Source organism: Octopus sinensis, linkage group LG1 (assembly GCF_006345805.1).
Source record: "Octopus sinensis linkage group LG1, ASM634580v1, whole genome shotgun sequence".
NCBI classification, from domain to species: Eukaryota; Metazoa; Mollusca; class Cephalopoda; order Octopoda; family Octopodidae; genus Octopus; species Octopus sinensis.
The window spans coordinates 30,363,501-30,375,210 of NC_042997.1; the positions used below are offsets into that span (position 1 = coordinate 30,363,501).

The 11,710-nt window shown below is 36.6% G+C and overlaps 1 long non-coding RNA gene across 1 annotated transcript in view; it reads right to left on the reverse strand.

Annotated features, from left to right (window-relative positions):
- Positions 1-371: 371 nt before the first annotated feature.
- The window catches only part of LOC118766199, a 25,195-nt gene continuing 13,856 nt past the window's right edge, over positions 372-11,710 (reverse strand). Inside the window, exon 3 of the long non-coding RNA XR_005002105.1 lies at positions 372-383. This is a non-coding gene — a long non-coding RNA (uncharacterized LOC118766199). The remainder of the gene's footprint in view (positions 384-11,710) is intronic.

Below are 11,710 nucleotides of genomic sequence, written 5' to 3' on the forward strand. Positions count from 1 at the left end.
ATAAGTACTGGGCTTACAAAGAATAAGTCCCGGAGTCGATTTCCTCGACTAAAGGCGGTGCTCCAGCATGGCCGCAGTCAAATGACTGAAACAATTAAAAGAGTAAAGAGTATAAGCAGGAGAAAGGTAACCTAGTATGTAAAGTAGAATGTGGTGTAGGTGAAGTGTGTGTTACGGAAAATCTTTATCTCGGAAAATATTTATCTCATGACTTTTGGTGAAGGTAGAGTACAGACATGGTTGCCAAATACAGTTCATCGCTATTGTTATAGAACAAAAGCATAGTACAGCTTCTTAAGTACTTTGTATTAAGACGCTACTTTCATTAATAACAATAATAATCTTCGTTCGAAAAATGCATCACACAGCTGATGCCATATTCTCTATTGTAAACAAAACAGAAGACCCGTCTATTATACAAGGAAATGAATATTTACCAAAGATTATTTGGAGTATAAGACAAGGTCAGAAAGTTGAGTCGTCTGGAAACCTCAGCAGTGGCCTGACATGATTACTATGTTCGAAAATCCATCTTACAAGCTTTTCCATTTATAGCCTACAGACTTACGATACGAGAAACAACGTTTTCGTTTCACCACATTTCGACATCGTAGAAACTAGGTTTACAAATTTATTTATTACAATACAAACAACGTTAAGCACGGCAGCTTACTGTATCATGTTGTCGCTTAACCTAATCATGATGTTAGATGAATAACAGCTTCATAATTATCAGTAACGAATTGTCGACAGAATTTTGCCAGCAAATATTTGGCAAAATGCTCTCATGACTTCAATAAATTTTAGTGATAAAGTATGTAGTAATTTAGACAAATACATTATAAATACAACTTACCAAAAATTCCATTAACCACTGAAATATTTCTCTAAGCTCATTTTCGTTTAATTTATGCAAACCACCAAAGCCATAAATATTTTAAAATCTTTTTTGAATAAGTTTAAGTCTCTTAGCTCCAGGAGATAAGGTAGGCGAAGTGTCGTACTAATGACCGCTATTGATCAGAAACCCGTGTCCACAAGTATCCACTTTTCTCCAGACAATAAGTTTCTCTTTTTCTTCAGCTTTGCAGAATTTTTGATTTTTGAGATTTCTTCCCCTTCTCAAGTGGAGCTAAGTCCCAATTACCACGTGATAATTAGAACATATGCTATACCGGCAGAGATAATTTTAATACATCAAAAATTTATGTTGTGTGTTGTTTGAAATACTTGCATTTGTCTATATTATTTAAATACATGCTCTTGGCAACTTCGAATTATTTCTCTTAACTCATTTACGGTCACCTTGTGTATATATAATTCAAATATGAATTAGAAAGGGTAGGCTGCGCTTATAGGTATAAGAAAATATATAGGTATAAGAAAATATATTCTCCTCAATGCATTTGGTGTTAAAGCAGCTAGAAGTCATAGACAAACGAAATGACTCATATGAAATCAAAATCAAGGAGCGATAAGCTTCGGCATTTTTGTAACTTGTCAATAACGCGTACCCGAAACGAGGCCCGATGTAAGTTAAAAGCCTGGCTATGACTATATTCAAAATAGTGAGAGAACAGTCTGCCGATATGTCCCAACGTCTCATGCCACGGAAAAAATTATGTTAAAATTATGTAATAACTTATATTGTTTCGATGGCGACATTAATCTATGAACAACATAATTCCTTCTGGGTTTTCTATCTTAAACCAAACCAAGCATAACGTTGAGTCAAAGCTCAGTGAATTTCTCATTACATCGATGCAGTTGTCATAGTAATACTTCCCTTATGTAGAGTTTACAGAATAAAAAATATCTTATATTAGCTTCAATTAGAAGTCATTCATTACATTTTCGCCAAGGAAACACACCATCATGTATGCGACATGTTTGCGCGCATATTTGTGCGTGTGTGCCATTATATATATATTATATATATATATATATATATATATATATATAACGGGAAGGTTTACGAAAATAAACAAAAGACGAAGGCAGGTGGAGTACAAACAAACAAATGTATTAGTATGGCGCTGAGGAATAGAAATAGAACAAGTCTTTTACGTTTCGAACCTACGCTCTTCGACAGAAAGATACACAGAAAAAAAAACAAAGAAAAAAACAAGGAGAGAAACAAGGATATATATATATATATATATGAAAGAAGCAAGATGGCTAAATCGTTACACACCAGACAAAATGCTTAGCATTTTCCGCTGAGATTGACTTTGCCTTTTCGGAGTCATAAAATAAGTACCAGTTGAGCATTGGTGTCGATGTACTCGACTCACCCCTTACTTCCAAAATTTGAGACCTTGTGCCAATAGGAGAAAGAATTATATATTTCTTCATAGGAGCGGCGTCTCAGGAAGACTCCATAGAGCGATAGATAAAATACCTTGTGATATTTAGTTACGTTCTTTCTCGTTCTGATTTCAAATCCTCCCGAGAGCGACCTTGTTTTTTCTCGATCCTCCAGTATCTATAAAATTAAGTACCAGTAAACTCATTGGATCGATATAGTCTGCTCTATCAGAAATAACTTGGAGATAAACAGCGACACTTACAACTATCCTCCGTTGCATGAATCATTAATTTATCAGTCAACCCTAGTCATACGACAGATTACATATGCACTACCACAGGTCAGGGATGACCTAAAGCTGAAAAGAAAAAGAAAAGCAGCAGACGCTTTGCTCTCTCTCTATCTCTATCTATCTATCTATCTATCTATCTATCTTAGTGGTCTTTTTCGTAGGCTTTTCTTCCCACGGATAAACCTTACTTGCTTTCCCCTTTACACCATATATCATAACACTGTGATACACGATCCCTATTGATCGTTTTTTTTCCTCTTCCCCTTTTTTCCCCTTTTTTTCTTCTTTTTTCATTTCTCTTTTCTTTTGTTCCTTTTCCTTTTCTTCTATTTTTTATTTTTATTTTTTTTTTTTGTTCTTTTCTTCCCTTTTACGATCCCTCTTGATCGAAAACCTAGGCAACCCTTTTTTTTTGTTTCTTTTGTTTTTTTGTTTTTTTCATCCCCCAAAAGAAAAGCTCTACCTTGTAACTTGTCCCATCTGTGTGCAGCCCTGTGTGGCCAATAAAGAAACTTATCTATCTTAGTACTTCATCCTTTTCCTTTCTTTCTCTCTCTCGTGCGCGCGCTTTTGCACACTGTTCACTGGAAGAAGCCATATCTTCAGAAACTTCCTGCTATGAAAAAATGCACTGACAGCTCGACACGCACCGCACTTAATGATACCGAATAGACAATATGACGATCGTATTCGACTGTAACTGAAACTAAGAACAGAATCAGTGCAAAGCTGAGCGATAACCTCAATCCTGCTGACTGACGTTGCTTTGAGAAAATAGTAATGTCTCACTCAGTGCAGGAGATGAACTATACAAAAAAAAAGGTAAAGAAGCTGATCTGTGCGTTAGGAAAATAACGATGGAGACTCCACATGGTCGCGTGACCATCTAGAAATAGAAGCAACTAAACACTTCTTCATCTTATAAAGCGTATGAGTATACTGTATAATGTAGCGCTTTCAGTGTCATTAAAAGAGGGTGGTCACGGCTGTAATAACTATGATAAAAAATTGAGCTCAGTCAATGATTACTTACGAATACACAACTACTAAACAACACTAATATAAAATGAATAAACAGTGTTGTTTTTTAACCTTTGGTCGGCCCTGATCGAGGAAATCTATGATCAAGAATGTCCAGTTGGTGCTCATCATATCTTTTTTCTATATTTATGACTACTTTGTCTAAAGTAATAAGTACTTCATTTTTAAGACTATATTGTTACTAGACTACCCGCGACCTGTTGCGTTACCAGAAAACTCTGATTTTCCCAGCAACGGAGTTTTTTCATTTCCATGTTATTTCACATGCTTTCAACGAATGTGACATCGAAATCACGCGTAAGCGGCTCCTTTCCACCCAAAAGAAAGATTTGGCTGTTATTTCTTGCACGCCCTGCTACCACGTAACCGGTATTTCGGTCTTTTATCGCAAATAGCTGTTATGTGGTAGCAGGAGGTGCTAGAAATAGCAGCCAAATCTTTGGAGGTGACATACGTTGAATGTACACAAAAAAAAAGCTATGGAAAAAAATATTTCACACCGCGGTTACGAACGGGTATTTTACGAAATATTTACCGTATTTTTAAAGTTATTTTCACTTTAAAATATTTTTTTTAATATGCCAAGAATATTTTTAATGCTATTCACTTGAAGATAATTTTAAAAACATTAAAATATTGTCTGTTTAAAGAACGCTAAAATATAAATTCTTACTGTACAAACAACTTACATTCTTGAAATCACATCCACTTTAAAATATTTCTAAATGATTAAAATATTGTGTTTAACAACAGAGAAAACAGAAACATTCTTTCTACTATATTAATACTCTTGTATTTTTTCCGTCACAACATATGAATGAGAAAGGAAGGGGTGATAGATGAATAAGGAAGGAAGGGGTGATAGCAAAATGTGAATGTTTGTATCTGTGAGTGAACATTCAACGCTGAAAAGAAAAATCAAATGGCGTTTCAACTCTGTGTGAGTATATGTGTGTGCGCGTACAAGAGAAGTATGTGAATGTTTATATGTGTGATTATTATGTACCTTATTTATATAGAAAATACTTGTTGTGGCGGACGCCCCCAGGGGAGAATTGGGCTGGTCCACTACTAATAAATAGCGAACAGACTTAGTAAGAAGTGTCAGTCGGCGATGTACGCCGTACGGGCCAGTTACGCAGACGACGAAGTTATGTTGTCATAATGCGGGACATATCAGTGGCGACGAGGATTCGGAGCTCACCCAGTGGAAAAAATGTTAAAAATCCCGAGGTGGAATTTGAACATACACACAGTGAATATATAAAAAGAGGATTCTAAAAAAATGTCTGATAAAATTGGAACTCTAACACAGAACTGAACTACACACAGTGAAAAATTAATATACACGTAGTGAAAAATATATAGAAACATATTCTGAAGAAAATATGTTTGATAAAACTGGAACTCTAGCACAGAACTGAACTACACACAGTGAAAAAGCTCGTTCGAAGGATTTTAATTCAGGTCGCTATGTGTTAATAGCGCTACCGGTAAACAATGTAGACTGGTACTACCTACGGCATTTCGAAGAAAAAATATGTAATTCTGTGTGGAGCAACAAAAATAATAATAATAATAATAATAATAATAATAATAATAATAATAATAATAATAATAATAATAATAATAATAATAATAAGTCCGTGTGAAAGATTTAGGTCAGGTCGCTATGTGTTAGTAGCACTACCGGTAAATAATATAGACTGGTACTATCTGCGGCATTTTGATAAAAAATGGTTCTGTGTGGAACAAAAAAATAATTACAGTAATAGGTCCGTTCGAAGGATTTCAGTCAGGTCGCTACGTGTTATTAGCGCTACCGGGAAACAATGTAGACTGGTACTACCTGCGGCATTTTGAAGATTTTTACTTTAAAAAAAGAAACATAACTCTATGTGGAACAAGAGAAAATTTAAATAGGAGCAAAATAATTCTGCTTAGAAGAAAAAGAAATGAATAAATAATAATGCTATACTGAAAGAGGAAATATATATATATATATATATATATATATATATATATATATATATATATATCATGGAACAAGAAAAGTCTAAATAAGAAGAGAAAAATAATTCTGGTTATATAATGTTATGTTGAAAGAAGAGAAAAAATTTCGAAGGATGGGGGTGTGGCGGACGCCCTCAGGTGAGAAGTTGGCTGGTCCACAACTAATAAATAGTGGACATACTCAATCAGCAAGATATTTTTGTTAGTTTTAAATCATTTTTGATTCCCATTTGACGAAAGTCGTGTTATACTTTGTTGTATCTTTGTTTAAGGTTCTCCCCGCGCGGATAAATCATGTTTTGGTTGAATTTGTTAAATACTGTTGCTGTTTTTACCTGAGTGCCTGTTAAATCTTGTGTTTGTCTTCTTCCCCTTTTTGGGGTGAATTGACTGAAAAAAGGAAAAAGTGGTGTATGAACCAGTTCTAGAACATGCCAGGAGTTATGCTTCAGCATCTGGGAAAGGTGCAGATTCATTAGAAGTATGAAAAGTTAACATTGAACAAAAGAAGCTGAAGGAACACTACAAGCTGATTCAGAAGGAGGGATCCGGTTTAAAGCTAACTCCTCCAGAAGAAGTGACAACAAGTACCAAGAAAAGAACAGTAGTGTACAAAACACTATCTACAACTACAAAGAAAATAGAGATAGCTACGGAAGAAGCAATTAAAGAATGTCTGTAGGAAATTAAACACCTGACAACATTCTCTACAAGAGGCAGAAAATACGGCACAGTGGAGGTGAGATTTGCCAACGAACAGGAGTCAATAAATCACTCCACTGTGACCTACATACTGTCGCAAAAGGGTCGCCAGAGTGAGAATAAGTAGAGTACCACCAGAAATCAAAGGAGCGTGGCTGGTGGCAGCCGTAATGCACAAAACTGAGGAAGACGCTAAAATTCTAAAGGTGACAAGGACAAAGAAGGTAAATTGTTGGGGAAACGGACTAGAAATGGTCATCCAAGCCAGACAACAAGATCTAAATGAAATTGCTGAAAACATAATACTACCGGAGGACATAAGGGTGAGAGTGGGAATAGAAGGAAGGCCACCAACTTGCTATCAATGCGGGGAAAAAGGACATATTAGAATAAAGTGTCCCCAGAGAGAAAATAAAAATGAGGGAAGCCAACAGGAGCAGAATGCCGATGTGGCGGACCTAGACAATGAAAAATGCACGAAAGAAGCGGAAGAACTAGTGAACTCACCTCCGAAGAGTCCAATACAAAAAAAGGAGGGTGAAATAGACTGTACACATTTTTCACTACATAAACCACCACCAGCATCAACAACGAAGGAAAAAGAAAAAGAAGCCATCACAGATAACGCAATCACACCGCAGGACTGAACAGTCAAAAGACCCAGAAAAACAAATGACATATGGTAACATATGCAAAAAACAAAGATATAGAAGGAAATTTCACTAAATTTAAATCGGTGATAATAAATGGTTATGGTGCTCCCCAACTACACTTGCGCGTGATCAGAGGTAAACTCATTGTCAGCCATTAAGGGACTTACTCAACTGGTTATGGTCAAGCAACTGACAATCCTATCTGCGGTATTGAGCAAAATATTTGCTGTAGACCATCTTTTTATACTAAGACAAATCATGTACATAATAACACTTACCAACAGTGAAATTCATACCACTGCCTGGTATTGCATCTTGGTATTCATTATTTTGGTTTGGCTCAGGTTCGATTTGTAGGATTTATGTGGATAGCATGTTACTACCTGCAAACTTAGGTATCCACAAGTTTTCAGCTGTCTTTCAAGTGCTTAGAACCCTCCTGATAATACTTGCTGCTCCTAAGAGACAAACTTTCTCTAGGAGCTCTACCGGGTATTCTATTCCAATCTTCTTCAGCCATTTGTCTATATCTTTGCTTACTGTTCCCAACGCACCAGTATTTATACTATTTTGATAAAAATTCTCGGCTTATTATACTGGGTATGATGGAAAGTGTCAGCTGCCCACCACCAGCAGACTAAGGTGACACTTGTTTACTGGTCATGCTTCAAGAACCTTGAGAAGAATTAGCAGTGAATATCATATACATACATATATGTGTTGATAGATAGATAGATAGATAGATAGATAGATAGATAGATAGATAGATAGATAGATAGATAGATAGATAGATAGATAGATTAGATTACATAGATGGATGGATAGATAGATAGATAAAACTGTAGATGTACAGGTGTATAAATATGTCAGTGTGCGTGGATGTGTGTTTACAAGGAAAGTTAACAGTAACATCGAATTATCCCCGGTCATTGGCTTCATTAATTTGTCTAACGAAGTCAATGACCGGCGAAAATTCGAGGTCACTGTCAACATTTCCCTTGTAAATGTAAATGTGAATGATACTCTACTTAAGTGTAATTCTTCAATTAAGCTTAAATGCTTTAATGTACATGAGAAGCTCATACACACACACCATACCACGCCACACAAATACATATACACCCATCCATCCATACACATATACGTATATACATACATGTATATATAGAAACATAAGCATATATATATACATATGAAAAATTTATATACATACTCACACACACACATATATATATATATTCATATCCATATATATATATATATATGTATATATATTCATGTATGTATGTATGTATATATATATATAGAGAGAGAGAGAGAGAGTGATAGAGGGGAGAGAGAGAGTGAGAGAGGGGAGAGAGAGAGTGAGAGAGGGGAGAGAGAGAGAGAGATGCGTGTGCGCATATGTATGTGAGTATATATATTTATATACATACGTACGTACTCATGAGCCTACGTGTAAACGTACATACATACATATATACATACGTACATACATACATACATACATACATACATACATGCATACATAGTCATGTTATGTCTAACGGTAAATACTGTATGCCAATATGTATGTATAATGTCAAGTTCCATGTCAGGTACATGACATATTCGTAGATATATATTCACAGGAAACAAGTGTGTTTGTCATTCGCATGAGACGAAAGAGTAAAAAAAAAACACACGTTGAATGTGCGGGGTTGTTGTTGTGTTTTATTATATTTATCTTAAAACTTAAAATAAAAATTTAAAAATGAAAACATAATACCGCCAAAAGCCTATATATATATATATATATATAATATCTGTGTATGTATGCATGTAAAAGAAGTAAAAAAAAATTCGCTCAGAAGACAATGGAAAGACAAACAAAATTAAAATGTAAACAGTCTCTAAATAAACCCTTTTGAAGAGAGACTAGTGGGTCAGATACAAAAGACCTGAAACATGTATCACTTAAAGAGGTTTGGATGTGTTTTAAATGGCTTTTTTTTTTATTCCTTCTATTTGTTATTCTTTAGTTATTTGTTTATTTAATTATTTATATTTAGAATGATTATAACGTATATAGCCGAGTCAATAGGGTAGTGAGTAACTACCCGAGATGTCGGAGTTACATGTCCTGTAAATCAACGTCTGTTTTTATAGGAGAACAAGTGTCGTTAACCTCCAGAGAATCCACCAGGCAGAACACTGTATGTGTTATACAATTTATGTTGCTGTAAGCTGGGGCTACCCTACAATATTAATTACTTCCATAAGCACAATACCACATTTATTGGGTTGTCAGATAAATTCATTCGCTTTTTTTTTGTTTTTTTTGTTTTATTTTGTTTGTTTGTTTTTTTTTTCTTACTTGGACCTCTACCATTATATGTCTCAAAAGAGGTAAGATTTATTCAAATTTGAAAAACGATAAACAAGAATTGTAGAGATAGAACAAAACTACAAAATTTAAATACATAAAAGAAAACGATAAAAATAATTTTGTGTTAATTCAAATAACACTGGGAAGGATTCAAATAAATGGGGAGATAAATTAATTTATTTTGATAATCTAATACATCAACCCCATTATTTGACAGGTGACTTTATTTTATCGAGGCTAGAATGTTGAAAGGCAAAGTCGATCATGGAAGCATTTGGAATCAGAACGAGAAGATCCATTCGTCAGGCTTCTGGTTCAGTGATGATGTTCCTTCTCGAGCCACGCCTGGCTCATAAGGGCCGGTTTCCCGGTTTCCTTGGCGTATAGGTTCCCCACCTGGACGGGACGCCAGTTCGTCGCAGGTGGAAAAATGCAGGAGGAAAGAGTGAGAGAAAGTTGTGGCGAAAGAGTCAGCAGAAGTTCGCCATTACCTTCTGCCGGAGCCGAGTGGAGCTTAGGTGTTTCGCTCATCACCCGGTCTGAGATTCGAATCCGCGATCCCTCGACCGCGAGTCCGCTGCTCTAACCACTAGGCCATGTGCCTCCAATCTGGTTCAGTGACTTCTACAATAATGATTTCAAATTTTGGCATAAGGCCAGTAAGATCGAGGGAGGGAGTTAAGTCGATTACATCAACCCCAGTGTTTAACTGCTACTTATTTCATAAAACCCGAAAGGATGAAATGCGAAATCGACCTCGGTGGAATTTGAACTCAGAATATGAAGATTGTAATTAAATAGGCTAAAATATTTCATCCGACGCACTACTGTTTCTGCAAATCCTACAAGACTGTTTTTCTAATTTAAATTCAAGAGTAATTGACTTACCCACCTCCTAGAGTTGCTAGCCTTCTAAAATTTGAAGTCTGTATAAATTCAAGGACAAATATTCTTGAAGGTAAGGTATTCTCAAATACCGTAGATTTCAAATTGTGGCACAAGGCCAGCAATTTCAAGGAAGGCGTTAAGTTGATTACATCGACTTTGGTGTTCAACTGGCATTTATTTCATCGACCCTGAAAGGATGAAACGCGAAGTCGACCTCGGCGGAATTTGAAATCAGAACGTAAAGACGGACAAAATGCCGTTAAATATTTTACCTGGCGTGCTAACATTTCTGCCAGCTAGTAACCTTATTTTCAAATATAGACCATAGTGTTTAATTGTGGAGGCACATGGCCTAGTGGTTAGAGCAATGGACACGCGATCGCGGATTCGAATCTCAGTCCGGGTAATGTGTGTGTTTATGAGCGAGACACCTATGCTCCACGCGGCTCCGGCAGATAATAATGGCAAACTTCTGCTAACTTTTTCGCCACAACTTTCTCTCACTCTTTCCTCTTGCATCTTGCAGCTCACCTGTGACGGACCGGCGTCCTGTTCAGGTGGGGAATCTATATGCCAAGGAAATCGGGAAACCGGCCCTTATGAACCAGACATGGCTTGAGAAGGAACAAACAATTAAACAGTGTTTAATTGATGCTTTCTTTTATCGGCTCCAAAGAGATTAATGTCTAACTGCTTTGGTGGAATTTGAAATCAGAATTTTACTGGATATTGCAATGCATTTTTCCTGGTGTTCTATTGATTTCTGCAAGTTCTACAACTGTTGTCCACTGCATCGACCCCCCAGTGTTCAACTAGTACTTATTTTATCGTTCCCGGAAGGATGAAAGGCAAAGTCGACCTCGGTGGAATTTGAACTTAGAACATAAAGAGAGGCGAATTACCGCTAAACATTTCACCCGGCGTGCTAACGTTTCATTTTTCTGTATTGCCCACAAGGGGCTAAACACAGAAAGGACAAACAAGGACAGACAAACGGATTAAATCGATTACATCGACCCCAATGCGTAACTGGTACTTAATTTATCGACCCCGAAAGAATGAAAGGCAAAGTAGACCTCGGCGGAATTTGAACTCAGAACGTAACGGCAGACGAAATACCTATTTCTATTTCTTTACTACCCACAAGGGGCTAAACACAGAGAGGACAAACAAGGACAAGCAAACGGATTAAGTCGATTATATCGACCCAGTGCGTAACTGGTACTTATTCAATCGACCCCGAAAGGATGAAAGGCAAAGTCGACCTCGGCGGAATTTGAACTCAGAACGTAACGGCAGACGAAATACGGCTACGCATTTCGCCCGGCGTGCTAACGTTTCTGCCATCTCGCCGCCTCTGCCGTCCTGTAATATTGGCAATTGGTTTGTTGATTTGTAGTTCCGATTTCAAACCCGCTCGCGGGTAGCTAATAGTATCTGCATCC